The 13962-nt window shown below is 36.1% G+C and overlaps 1 non-coding gene across 1 annotated transcript; it reads right to left on the minus strand.

Annotated features, from left to right (window-relative positions):
- Positions 1 to 6747: 6747 nt before the first annotated feature.
- Positions 6748 to 6819, minus strand: Trnam-cau. The gene has a single exon. It is a non-coding gene; the product is annotated as a tRNA-Met (tRNA).
- Between the last annotated feature and the right edge of the window lie 7143 nt (positions 6820 to 13962).

Below are 13962 nucleotides of genomic sequence, written 5' to 3' on the forward strand. Positions count from 1 at the left end.
CTATCTTCTATACGGCTAACATGTCCAAGCCATCTCACGTTTTTTGTGTGAGGAGTGCAAACATGCTTGGTATTCCTGCTTGCTTGAGGACATCTTTGTTGGGGACATGATTCTGCCATTTGATGCGAATGATTTTCCGGTGGCAGCGCAGGTGAAAGATATTTAGGCGACGCTCTTGGCGTGTGTATGGCGTCCAAGTCTCACTTCCATACAGTAGAGTGCTAAGTACACATGCCTGGTAAATCTTCATTTTTGTGGTCATGGTCAGCTTATTTTTGTCCCATGCCCATTTGGAGAGTTGGGCCATCACAGTGTATATTGAGCTCAGCATCAAGCGATAGGTTGTAGGTGACGGTAGAGCCAAAATAGGTAAACGTCTCCACCTCCTGTAGTCCGTGGTCTCCAATATGTATGTTTGGGATGTCTGATGTAGCCCGACCCATGATATTGGTCTTCTTGAGGCTGATAAGTAAGCCAAAGTCGCTACATGCTTGCTCAAAACAGTTGATGAGCCTTTGTAGGGCTTCTTCTGTGTGTGATACCAGAGCGGCATCATCAGCAAATAGCATCTCCTTGATCAGGAGTCTTCTGACTTTGGTCTTGGCACGCAGACGCGAGAGATTGAACAGTTTTCCGTCAATTCTACTGTGCAGAAACACTCCATCATCTGATGTCTCAATGGCTTGTGACAGCAGCAGCGAGAAAAAGATGCCAAATAATGTAGGAGCAAGGACACAACCTTGCTTTACCCCGTTTTTAATTTGGAAAGCGGCTGATGTTGAATCATTCTGCTGTATTGTGCCTTGCATATCATCATGGAAATATTTGATGATCCGCAGCAGCTTTGGTGGACATCCGAATTTTTGGAGCAGGATGAAGAGGCCTTTTCTACTTAGCAAGTCAAAGCCTTTGTCCGATCAATGAAGGCCATATATAAAGGCATTTTCTGATCTCTGGACTTCTCCTGAAGCTGGCGTATGGAAGAATATCATGTCAATAGTTGATCTGCTTCTTCTAAAGCCACACTGCGATTCTGGTTAAATTCGAGAAGCAAGCAATTGTTGTCTAGACAGAATAACGCGAGGAAAGGTCTTTCCAATAGTAATTGTTACAATAGTAATTGTTACAATCACCACGGTCAGATTTCCTTTTGTAAAGCGTAATGATGTTAGCATTCCGCATATCCTGAGGGACTGTACCCTCTTCCCAGCACTGACACAGAAGCTCATGAATGTGCCGAAGCAGGATGGTGTTTTTGCCGGTTTTGATGATCTCTAAGGGGATGCTGTCTTTTCCCGGAGCTTTGTTACTTGCTAGGGAGTCAATAGCCTTGATGAGCTCTGCTATAGATGGCAGACTGTCAAGTTGGCACATGACTGGCAAGAACTTGACACCCTCGATTGCAGCCGTAGTCTCCCGTGAGTAGAGATCCTGATAGAACTCCACCCATCTATCCATTTGCTTGCTTTGGTCCTTGATGAGATCTCCAGTAGTTGATTTCAGAGGGGCTGACTTGGTTGCGGATAGACCGAGGGCCTTCTTCAAACCGGCGTACATTCCACGGGTGTCGCCACTGTCAGCAGCTGACTGAAAACTCTGACAGATTTCCTGCCAATACCTATTTGCACAGCGTCTGACAGTGAGTTGGGTTTTATTTCTTGCCTTTCTGAGGTCTTCGAGTGACTTTGTAGAAGAATCACTCTTTTATTGCATCAGAGCTGAAGGTTTTGCTTCAATAACTGTTTCCAGCTCTGAGAGCCCAACACTGAACCTACCTGGGTTTTGCCTTTCTATAATGCCGAAAGTATCTATTGATGTGGTATACAAAGCTTCCCTGATACAATTCCACCTACTTTCAGCAGATGAGGTTGGGCAGCTACTGAGGGAAACCTTGATAGAAACAGCAAAACATTTTCGCACTGTAGGGTCCGAGGTTCTGTCAGTGTTAATGCGTGGTCTTAGGCAGAATCCACACCCTGCTTCTTATTAGTGAATGATCTGTGTTACAATCCATGCTGTGGTAACTACGGGTCAGTTGAACATATTTCAGAAAGGATCTTCGTGTACTGATGAGGTCCAGCTGATGCCAGTGGTGATAACTTGGATGTCTCCAAGATGCTTTGTGAGATGTCTTGTTGGCAAAGAATGTATTGGTGATGCACAGGTCACGGTATGTGCAAAATTCAAGTAGTCTCTGACCATTGTCATTCATGTTGCAATACCAAAACACATAAGCCTGGTACGTATTCTATTAGTTTCTTCTTGTGAAACCAGTAAGTTATAGGGATGTAAATAAACGAACACCAGTTGTGAACCAGTGATGATGGAGAAAAACAAAGACACACAGATAGACCTACATATATAGATACATACAATTGATTTATTTCAGTTTCTGTTTACAAAATCCACTGACAAGGCTTTGGTTGGTCAGGGGCTTTAGCAGAAGACACATGCCAAGTTACCACACAGTGGGACTGAACTGAGGACCATGTGTTTTGGAACCAAGTTTGTTACCCCACAGTCACACCTGCGCATATGTATGTGTGTGTGTGTGTGTGTTTGTGTGTAAGTGTGTATGGGTGTATATATATGTGCATGTATATATGTGTACATATTACATGTACATCTATATATATATATATATATATATATATATATCTAGACATACATGTATACATATGTATATCTATAGAAATATATCTAGACGTATACATGTATGCATTATATCTATATATATACATACATATATCTATATATATATATATATATATATATCTAACAATTTAGAATGGCCTAAACAGGCCATTCGTCCACCAAAGACGCCAGAACTCCAACCGCCAAGTAGTGTAATTCGAAATAGGTGAAAATTTAAAAACATTTACCCTAATTCATGATTAGGTAAAGTTTTTAATTTTCACCTTATTTCCGAATACATACTTGGCGGTGGATTCTGGCTGCTTCTTTCTGTGGACGAATGGCCTGTTTAGGCCATTCCTAATTGTTATATTTATACATATTTAGTCTTTGACTATTTTCTCTTTTCCATCAGGCCTCTGGTAGCGATAAATTTTTACTGAATTTTTTGCTACCCTAATTGATTAATAAATTATATATATATATATATATATATATATATATATATATAGTGTATGTATATATATGTAAATGTATATATATATATATAATATATATATCTATATATGCACACATTTATATACATCCATATACATACAATAGAGAGACGTTTTTTGTTTCACCTTTACACGTAATACTGAAATAGTGAGAGGATATAATATTGCTATGGCTCGCTCTAGGCAAGAAGTTAAATTCTTTTGCCCATGACACTCCATGGACTCTAAGTAAGGCATGTATAAAATTTGAATGAAATTGGCTGTGTAGTTCTCAAGTTTTAAGGATTCACACAGACAAACCGACAGACAGACACACATTCTCAGTTTATATTATTATACAAACGTGTATATATATTTATACATATACACACACACACACACCATACATACATACATACATATATATAATATATAATATATATATATATATATATATATATAAGTGTGGTGTGTGTGTGTGTGTTTGTGTGTGTATGAGTGTGTGCGCGTGTGCATGTTTACGCGTGCGTGTGTGCTCGTCTACGCGTACGCGCGCACATACATATATTATGCTTATTGTTATTTATCGTGGCACCTCTCATTCAATATTTAGGAGTTCAATTCTGTTCGAGAGCGAGTTTTATAGTCGGATGTTCCATTGACAAATCACGTGTCACTTTAAACAACAACAACGCTGCGCAATAAAAGTTTAAGGAAATCGCAAATCCGACATTTTTAATTGCAACTAAACAGTCTAGCTCATTTATTACTCGTCCTTATATCCCCACTCTGTCTTTTTTTTTTTTTTTTGCTTTGATTCTAAAGTTATTGTATTTCGTAGCGGGATGGAGGTGTACTTTTCTTGTATTTGCATTTTTTAATTTTATTTTAAGATAGCAGACAATAGATCGCTTTTTGTTTTCTTGTTACATTTCTTCATTTCACAGTTTATTTACTCTGCTTTTTCCTTCATCGAGTTTTCATTCGTTCATTTATCTATTCGTAATTTTCGTTCATTCACTACTGGGATGAAGAAGGAGAAGATGCTTGCGTATGGCAACAACTATGATATAAAAAAAAAACAAGTGTGAAAGAAAAACTTATCTAATATTTATGAACGACGTACAGCAACAACACAAATACAATCTTCAACTATGAAAAATAAAAAAAAAATTAAAAAGAAATAAAATGGTAGAAGATTCACGAACGGAAACATTAGAAAGCGCCACACATATTGTCCATTAAGTCCATACATGTGTGTCTGTGTGACTGCGTACGCGTGCGTATGTGTGCATATATATATATATATATATATATATATATATATATATATATATATATACATAGACCTAACCATACATACATTTACATACACGGGCACACTGATACACACACACACTCACACACACATATATATATATACACATACGCATACATATACACAAAAACACATATATGTATGTATATGTACATATATATATATATATATATATATATATATATATATATGAACGTATATATGTATATATAAATGTATATATGTGTGTATATATATATGTATTATATATATATGTATATCTGTATATAAAAATAAGGTTATGTGTATATATATATATATATATATATATATATATATATATATATATATATATATATATATATATATATATTATATATATATTATATATATGTACGTACATATGCATATACACACATATATTTGTGCATGAATGCGTGTATACACACATATATATATATACATGCATATATACATATATACGGGCAGTAAGTCAATCAGAACTACCGTGACCTCCTGTACCAGATTGAGTGACCTCCTGCGTACCAAACACATTGCTTGACGTTTAGGAATATCAGAATGTGAGAATTCGAAGCTGATTTTTTGGAATATATTTCATTCATTATAGTTAGTGTTAAAGTTACGTTCAGATTTATGTATGTTTGTATATAGCAGCACTCTAGCTTAGAAGTTCTTACCTGGAATCTATGATGTATGTTCTGTTGCTTCTTATCCTCTCTTCAGCAGTCCTTATTTTCGGTTCTTGATCATATTGAACTGCTTTAAGAAAGAAGGATCAAACGTCCTAGTCGTAGGTTCATAATGACAGGCTCCCAGATTCCTCGGTGTAGATATTACTCCACCCAGAATGGGACTTCAGTCCGTCGACGGAGTACTCAAATTTTACAACCGCGTGGATACAGCAACGTGAATCGAAATATATTGCGCAGGAACGCATCTCATATACAAACGTACATGCATGCGTGTATATATATATGTGTGTGTGTGTGTATAGTTTCTATATGAAATTCCACCATCGTCGACATAAAAAGTGTTGTGGCACCACTAACTGATCTGAGTTTCCTTACCAACATCATAAATATATGCCCAAATTTCGCCCCCAGACCTGGTCGAAAGGCCAAAAGTGGTTCTTTCAAATGCTCCCATATTTCTTTACTTCAAATTGAGTATCGTGCTGATAACTTTAATTACGTTTATCGATACTTTTTGGCTACTTTCCGCAATGTATGGTGACCACAGTCAAATATGAACGAGTGTGCACGCACACACGCACACACACAACACACACACACACACACACACACACACACACACACACACACACATATATATATATATGCATATGCATACACACCTGTTGATATTTGACTGCGGTCGCCATACATTGCAGAAAGTAGTAAAAAACTAAGTAAAACTAAATATCGAAAAACATAATTAAAGTGGGGCCCTCAGCACTTCATACTCAATTTGAAAAATAGAAATGTGGGAACAATTGAAGGAAACACCTTATTGCTTTCGACCAGGGTAGGTGTGAAATTTGGGCATATATTCATGATGTTGGTAAGGCGACTCAGACCATTCAGTGGTGTCACAACACTTGTTAGTTTCGAAAAAGGTGGAATTTAACATAGAAACTATGCTGAAAAAAAAAAAAAATCAGCTTCGCATTCTCACAATCTGATATTCTTAAACGTCAAGCAATGTGTTTGCTACGTAGAAGGTCACTCAATCTGGTACATGAGGTCACGGTAGTTCTGATTGACATATTGCCTGAATATTTGTATAGAGGAAGATCGACTCTACAAAGATGTACAATATAGACGACATATGTCAGTTCATAAAAAAGGCTTTGTCAATGTATGCAAACTATTCAGTACAACTTCCTTCGTTTTTTGACTGGGACCAGGAGCGAAAATATTTTTTGGTGGTGTATATGGGCTGGGCACTCTGAGGTAAGAATTTCTAAGATAGGCTAGAGTAATGCTTTTTCAGATAAGTAATTTCTTATATTAGAAGAGTTACCTATATAATTTGAAAATTCAGAGGGAAAACATGGATGAAAAAGGAAGAATAGTCAGCAATGTTTATTGGAAATCATAGGAAAATGTATAAAATTTTATAAGAAACATTAGAATACTTCAATAAATGGCTCCATTGGTTGCACGAAACGTATCAAGACGATGCTCAATTCCCATTGTATAGACTATTCATGAGCATCCTGCAATTTCGCATATATATAACATACACACACACGTATATATATGCATGTTTATATATATACATACACATTCACACAAACATAGTAAAAATTTTAATTATTAGCAGAGCGTAGTTTCGATCTACGGACCTCTGGGTTATGGGCCCAGCACGCTTCCACTGCGCCACTCTGCTCAACAGGTTTTGGCTTTGGAATATACTCTGTTATTGTTTCTTGTAAGAGCGCTAGTATTGCATCATCCATTCCTTCTCCATAATTTTGCGTTGTATATTGAATCGTACGATTGCCGCAAATAGAAATGTAACACAAAACGTGCTTTATGTTATAAAACATGTTATAAAGTTTATAACATTGAAATGTTAATGTAACGAAATGACGTTTTACTGCACTGATTCTCTGATATTCTCACCTGGTAGTCGACCGATGTCTTCGTAAGATATCAAAACAATTGTATTCTAGGACTCTTTTCATTTCTTCAATATTAGGGAAGTTTGGAGGCGACGAGCCTGCAGAATCGTTGTCACACACGTTCTAAGTTTAAATTCCACCGAGGTCGACTTCACCTTTCATCATTTCGGGGTCGATAAAAGAAGTACCAACTGAGCACTGGGGTGGATATAATCGGCTTATGCTCCTTTCTCGAAGTTGCTGGCCTTGTGCCATAATTTGAAACCAGCGTCAGGGAAACTTAAGGCGGCGAGCTGGCAAAATGCTTAGCAGGGCAAAATGCTTAGCAGGGCAAAATGCTTAGCAGCGTTTCGTCTGCTTTTATGTTCGGAGTTCAAATGCCGCCGTAGTCGACTTTGATTTTCATCCTTTCGGGGTCGATAATAAAGTACCTGTTAAGCACTTGGGTCAATGTACCGTATTTTAACGTGTATAAGGATCCCCGCCCCAATTTATTAGGCTTAAAATTTGCAAAAAAGGTTTTGTAAGGGATTATAATACTATCTATGTATAAGAAACTCTCATATTTTTTTAGCCTAATTTTTGACAAAAAAGGGTTCTTTATACACATTATAATACGGTAATCGACTTACCCCTCTCTCCCGAAACTTCTGGCATTGTGCCAAAAGTTGAATACAATATTAGGGAAGCTGTTACTGTACAGCTTCAATTTAATCTCTATAGCTCGTAGAGGAGGCGTGATTGGTTATTAGTATATATACATACATAGACATAGAGGGTAAAGGGCTATAAATCAATAAATAAAGAGTCAATAGTAATTAAAGTTTGATAATTTTGGTAATTTTAGTCAATCGTAAGCCACAAACATATACATGCTTTTTCTCTTTTAAATTAGAATAGATATTTATTTACATGAAGGAAAATTACGGGAGAACTTCGCTGCTGAAAATAATAGCTAAATAAGATTTATTTACGTGAAAGAAAATTACTGGAGATATAACATGTGTTGTTTACAAATATTGACAACATGTGGTTTTTTGTCACGCAGAAAATGACAGCTCCCAAATCCTGTTTCCTGACTGGGTGAAAATGATCAAACTTTAAACCTCTATAACTTTTTTAAAACATTTTTCTGGAAAAAATGAAATAAATCCTGCAATTCTGTTTGGGCAAGTATATTATTGTGCCAACGTCGGAGTAACCAGTGAACATTGAAGGATCAACACCAAGTAGGAAAAAATATTATTTCCATATATTTATTCGCTTGCCCGACAGGTAGTAAGAGGACGGAGAAGATGCTGTCTGCCAGTAGAAGGGGAAAGAGTAAGGAATGCACGGTTCTGGCAAGAAAGGAATAATGGACAAAAGTGGCTCTGCTCTGATTGGCTGTATGCAAATGGAGTTAATACTGGGATCCGGAACTCTCGAGGGAATAAAACTTCGCGTCCCGGATAACATTTCACGGTGTCCCCGATAATATTTCATGGGGTCCCGGATAACATTTCACAGAGTCCCGGATAATATTTCACGGGGTCCCGGATAACATTTCACTGTTTCGTTATTCATGGTAAAACTCTAACGATCTACAGATGATTGGTGATTTTTTATAGATTTGATTTACCCTCAGTAGCTTTATGAAAATGTATGGATGTAAATGAAAATCTATCTATATATATATATATATACAAAGACAACCAATCAAGTGGTTGCATCGGTTTAAGTGACTAACACTCTTTATTTGGAATAAGTATATTTATTCCAAATTATGTAGTTGTGAGGTAAGAAGCTTGCTTCCCAGCACATGGTTACGGGTTCAGTCCCACTGCGTGGCACACAGGGCAAGTGTTTTCTACTATAGCCTCGTACCAACCAAAGCCTTGTGAGTGGATTTGGTAGACGGAAACTGAAAAAAGCCTGTCGCATATGTGTGCGTGTGTGTGTGTGTGTGTGTGTGTGTTTGTCTCCCCGGCATCGCTTGACAACCGATGTTGGTGTGTTTATGCCCTTGTAATATAGCAGTTCGGCAAAGAAATCGATAGAATAAGTACTAGGTTTACAAAGAAGAAATCCTGAGGTCGCTTTCTTCGACTAAAACCCCTTAAGGTGATGCTCTAGCATGGCCCCAGTCAAATGATAGAAGCCGGTAAAAGAGCAAAAGCATATTTAACAAAAAGTTAGTCTACGTATGAATCAAGGGTACACCATACAACAACGGAAATGATTGAAATTATAGAGGTACCGCCACAGTGCTTCAGTGCTAGTTACACTGAAATGATAAATAATTTTTTCATTTAAGTATTCGTGTGTATATGTATGGTGTAGTTATTCATTTCAGCAATGAAAAGCACTCTACCTGTAAACAAGTACCGGAGCAGTGGTGTAGTTTGTTGTTAAATAATAAATACGGAAGTGATGAGAGAATTGACCAACCTGTAGTGATAAAACAGTGATGGTAAATAGCGTCCCCTACACAATGGCATAGCACACCTATACACCATTATACCGTTGATGTCACAGTGATGGTATTTATCTATCTAAATAGGACCCATGTTAACGATTAAATATAGCATGAATTGCTGTGAGCGATGTTGAATTGATAAATGGCTTCGTCATTGCAGTCCTGATCGCAATCTTCCTGATGAAAATGAGAGCAAAAAAGAAAAAAAATTCTAATAGACTTATTTTACACGTGCAAAGCATGGTGAAAATGAAGTAATGAGAAATAAAATATGATAGAATTGCTGTCGACTTCGACAGAACTTTTATTTATTATGCATGTAAATGTGGGGTATATTTGTGAATGACAATTCAGTAACGATGCGTAATACATACACATACATATATTATATATATATATATTATATATATATATATATATCTATATATATATATATATATATATATATAATATATATATATATATATATATAGATGAACAATATAAATAGATTTAGTTGATTCGATCTACGTACCCCTGGGTTACGAGCCCAACACCTTTCCAATGCGTCACTCTGCTGACTGGTAACGCTTGTTGCTGTATATTGTGTTATTTCTTACATTGACTGTTCTGGTTCATATTGCCACGGTTGCATCATCCATTATGAATAATTTATTCCATGTATTGGACTCTCTTAAATGTAAGAAAAATATAAACTACATAATGCATTGAATTGGTAATTTGTTTAGGCTCGCTATGTTCTGCTTTCATTTCGGAACAAGGTCAAGGTTACCTTTCCTCCTTCAGGTTCATTAAGTAAAGAACCAGTCAAGTGGTTGCATCGATGTAATCGATTAATCCGCTTCCACCAAAATTGCTGACCTCTCACCTAAATCACAAGTCCTTATTTATCAAATCATCGGTCAATCCTAACTTTTTGTTTTATGGTACCTTTTTGTCTCTTATATTACTTTCTCAAGTCAAATCACATCAGTGAGATCCTCACCAGCGATTATTACATTATGTCTACGTAAGTTAAACTTACACTTAACCATCTCTCACTTAAAGACTGGACACTTGGAACCGATTCAATCTTTCAGGCGATATATTCCTATATTTCTAAGTCAGCAAACTGCCAGTATCGTATTTCGTCAGATAATACATTTATTTGCTCTCTGCGTGTAGTAACAAATAAAATTCTTACCTTTACGTATACATACTGTGTAAATTTTGTGTAAATATAAATCAATATAAAACTATCAAAAAGTAGCATTTTCTTGGTAGAGGTTAGTTTCGATCTACAGGTTACTAGGTTTTGCGCCCAGCATGCTTCCAATGTGTTACTGTGCTCAATGAGCAGAGTAAAGGAATAATAAAGAAAGAAATAACTTATAAATTCAGCATAATGGACTGATTTATGCTATATTTAATATATGCCATATTTAATCGTTAACATGGGTCCTATTCAGATAGATAAATATCATCACTGTGATATCAACAGTATAATGGTGTATAGGTGTGCAATTTGCTGTACTTTACCGTTGATCTGGTACCATTTTAACCAGGTAAGTGGCATCCCTGAGATTTTATTGTGCCTCAAAATAAAAAAGGTACTCTTGGCGGTGACGAGTACGAAACATTCTATATACGGCTCTAACGACTCTGATAATTCGCTGTCTTAAGTTTTTATTGTTTGATTTTAGTTTAAACTTCCGCATATATCTGCGAGAAAAAGCTAATGAGCTAGGCGTTTCAAAGCTGTTATATTTCTAAGGATTAAGGAGTGGAGGCACATGTGGCTCGATAACAATAGAAGAATTTATTGGTTTGGAAGGGAAATCAAGATGTCTGTAGGAGAAAAGTTGATTGGGCTGGACATAAATGCAAATTAGACTGTTAGTGCTCAGAAGAAATAAAACAAAGGATTTTGAGGATAGAAGAATAAAAGAGAAGAAATATTATCTGGTGTACCCCTAAAAAAGATTACAAACCAATACGCAGTCAAGTATTTCAAAATCAACAGGTCTGGTCATGACATGTGGAAAAAGCCAGAAACTTGAACAATGGAGTTTGCTCTGGTAGTATCTACACGGAGGCTACTTTTGGGGTCTAAAAAATTTCATGGCTTGAGCTGAAGACGAAAGTGGAACTTAATGGATGCAATCTAAACATGTCTAATATCGTTGCTCAACGCACGGTAGGCATTACTAACCAGTGCTTTTGTATTGAAAATATACCATATCAGATGTTATATGTAGGAGATTTCTGCACGCAAATAGAAGATTAAGACCAATGCTCTTGTCATCAGAGGGATACGAAAAAAACAACAAAAAAAACTGAGCACATACTCTTGCTTAGAGGGAACATCTACGATACTATCGCTTCAAAATGTTACTCTTCGTGGGTACATGTATGTATATATGTATGTATGTATATCTATCTATCTATCTATCTATCTATCTATCATCTATCTATCTATCTATCTATCTATCTATCTATCTATCTATATATATATATACATCCATCCGTACATACATACATTCATCCATACATACGTTCATGTATACGTATGTAATGGAAACCAGTTTAAAAATATACTTCACAACACTACTACTACTGTTACTAATAGTGCAATATTGCGCATACATGGATGTATGTGTATGTATGTATATATATATATATATATATATATATATATATATATATATATATATATATATATATATATATATATTTATTTATTAATCTATAGGGGGCAAAAAAAAATTTTGTAGAATTTTTTTGCCACCAGCGGCCTAGTGGGAAAAAATTAAATAGTCATATACCATTTTAAAGTTCAACATCACAATCAAGGAACGGCCATAATAGGCCATTCACCCACTAGAAATAACAGCCAAAAGCTTTAACCGCAAAATAACATCATTCCGTAAACCAGGAGAAAATTTAAAAAACATTTACCCTGTAATTTTCTATACGATGCACCGTTTCGTCTACTGTTTAATGGTAAACTAACCTGATTAAATTAAATCAAGCCAGTCTACCATAGGCCCTTAGATTCATCAGTAAGAAATAGCCAAGTTGGAACAGATATTTTTCACGAAGCATTCTCGACCCTGCCTCGGCAATATCTGACCTAAAATTTTCAAATCATCGCACTCGCGCCAAATTTATCGGCAGCAAATAAATATAAGCCGCCGATTCCATTACGGAATTAACCGGAAAATTCATAATTAATCAATATAGGGTGGCAAAAAAAATTTTGTAGAATTTTTTTGCCACAGCGGCCTAGTGGGAAAAAATTAAATAGTCATATACCATTTTTAAGTTCAACATCACAATCAAGGACGGCCATATAGGCATTCACCCACTAGAAATAACAGCCAAAAGCTTTAACCGCAAAATAACATCAATTCCGTAAACCAGGAGAAAATTTAAAAAACATTTACCCTGTAATTTCTTATACGATGCACCGTTTCGTCTACTGTTTAATGGTAAACTAACCTGATTAAATTAAATCAAGCCAGTCTACCATAGGCCCTTAGATTCATTAGTAAGAAATAGCCAAGTTGGAACAGATATTTTTCACGAGGCATTCTCGTCCCTGCCTCGGCAATATCTGACCTAAAATTTTCAAATCATCGCACTCGCGCCAAATTTATCGGCAGCAAATAAATATAAGCCGCCGATTCCATTACGGAATTAACCAGAAAATTCATAATTAATCAATATAGGGTGGCAAAAAAAATTTTGTAGAATTTTTTTGCCACCAGCGGCCTAGTGGGAAAAAAATTAATAGTCATATACCATTTTTAAGTTCAACATCACAATCAAGGAACGGCCATAATAGGCCATTCACCCACTAGAAATAACAGCCAAAAGCTTTAACCGCAAAATAACATCAATTCCGTAAACCAGGAGAAAATTTAAAAAACATTTACCCTGTAATTTCTTATACGATGCACCGTTTCGTCACTGTTTAATGGTAAACTAACCTGATTAAATTAAATCAAACCAGTCTACCATAGGCCCTTAGATTCATCAGTAAGAAATAGCCAAGTTGGAACAGATATTTTTCACGAGGCATTCTCGTCCCTGCCTCGGCAATATCTGACCTAAAATTTTCAAATCATCGCACTCGCGCAAATTTATCGGCAGCAAATAAATATAAGCCGCCGATTCCATTACGGAATTAACCAGAAAATTCATAATTAATCAATATAGGGTGGCAAAAAAAATTTTGTAGAATTTTTTCGCCACCAGCGGCCTAGTGGGAAAAAATTAAATAGTCATATACCATTTTTAAGTTCAACATCACAATCAAGGAACGGCCATAATAGGCCATTCACCCACTAGAAATAACAGCCAAAAGCTTTAACCGCAAAATAACATCAATTCCGTAAACCAGGAGAAAATTTAAAAACATTTACCCTGTAATTTCTTATACGATGCACCGTTTCGTCTACTGTTTAAT

The sequence above is a fragment of the Octopus sinensis genome, linkage group LG7 (genome assembly GCF_006345805.1).
Source record: "Octopus sinensis linkage group LG7, ASM634580v1, whole genome shotgun sequence".
Classification (NCBI taxonomy): Eukaryota; Metazoa; Mollusca; class Cephalopoda; order Octopoda; family Octopodidae; genus Octopus; species Octopus sinensis.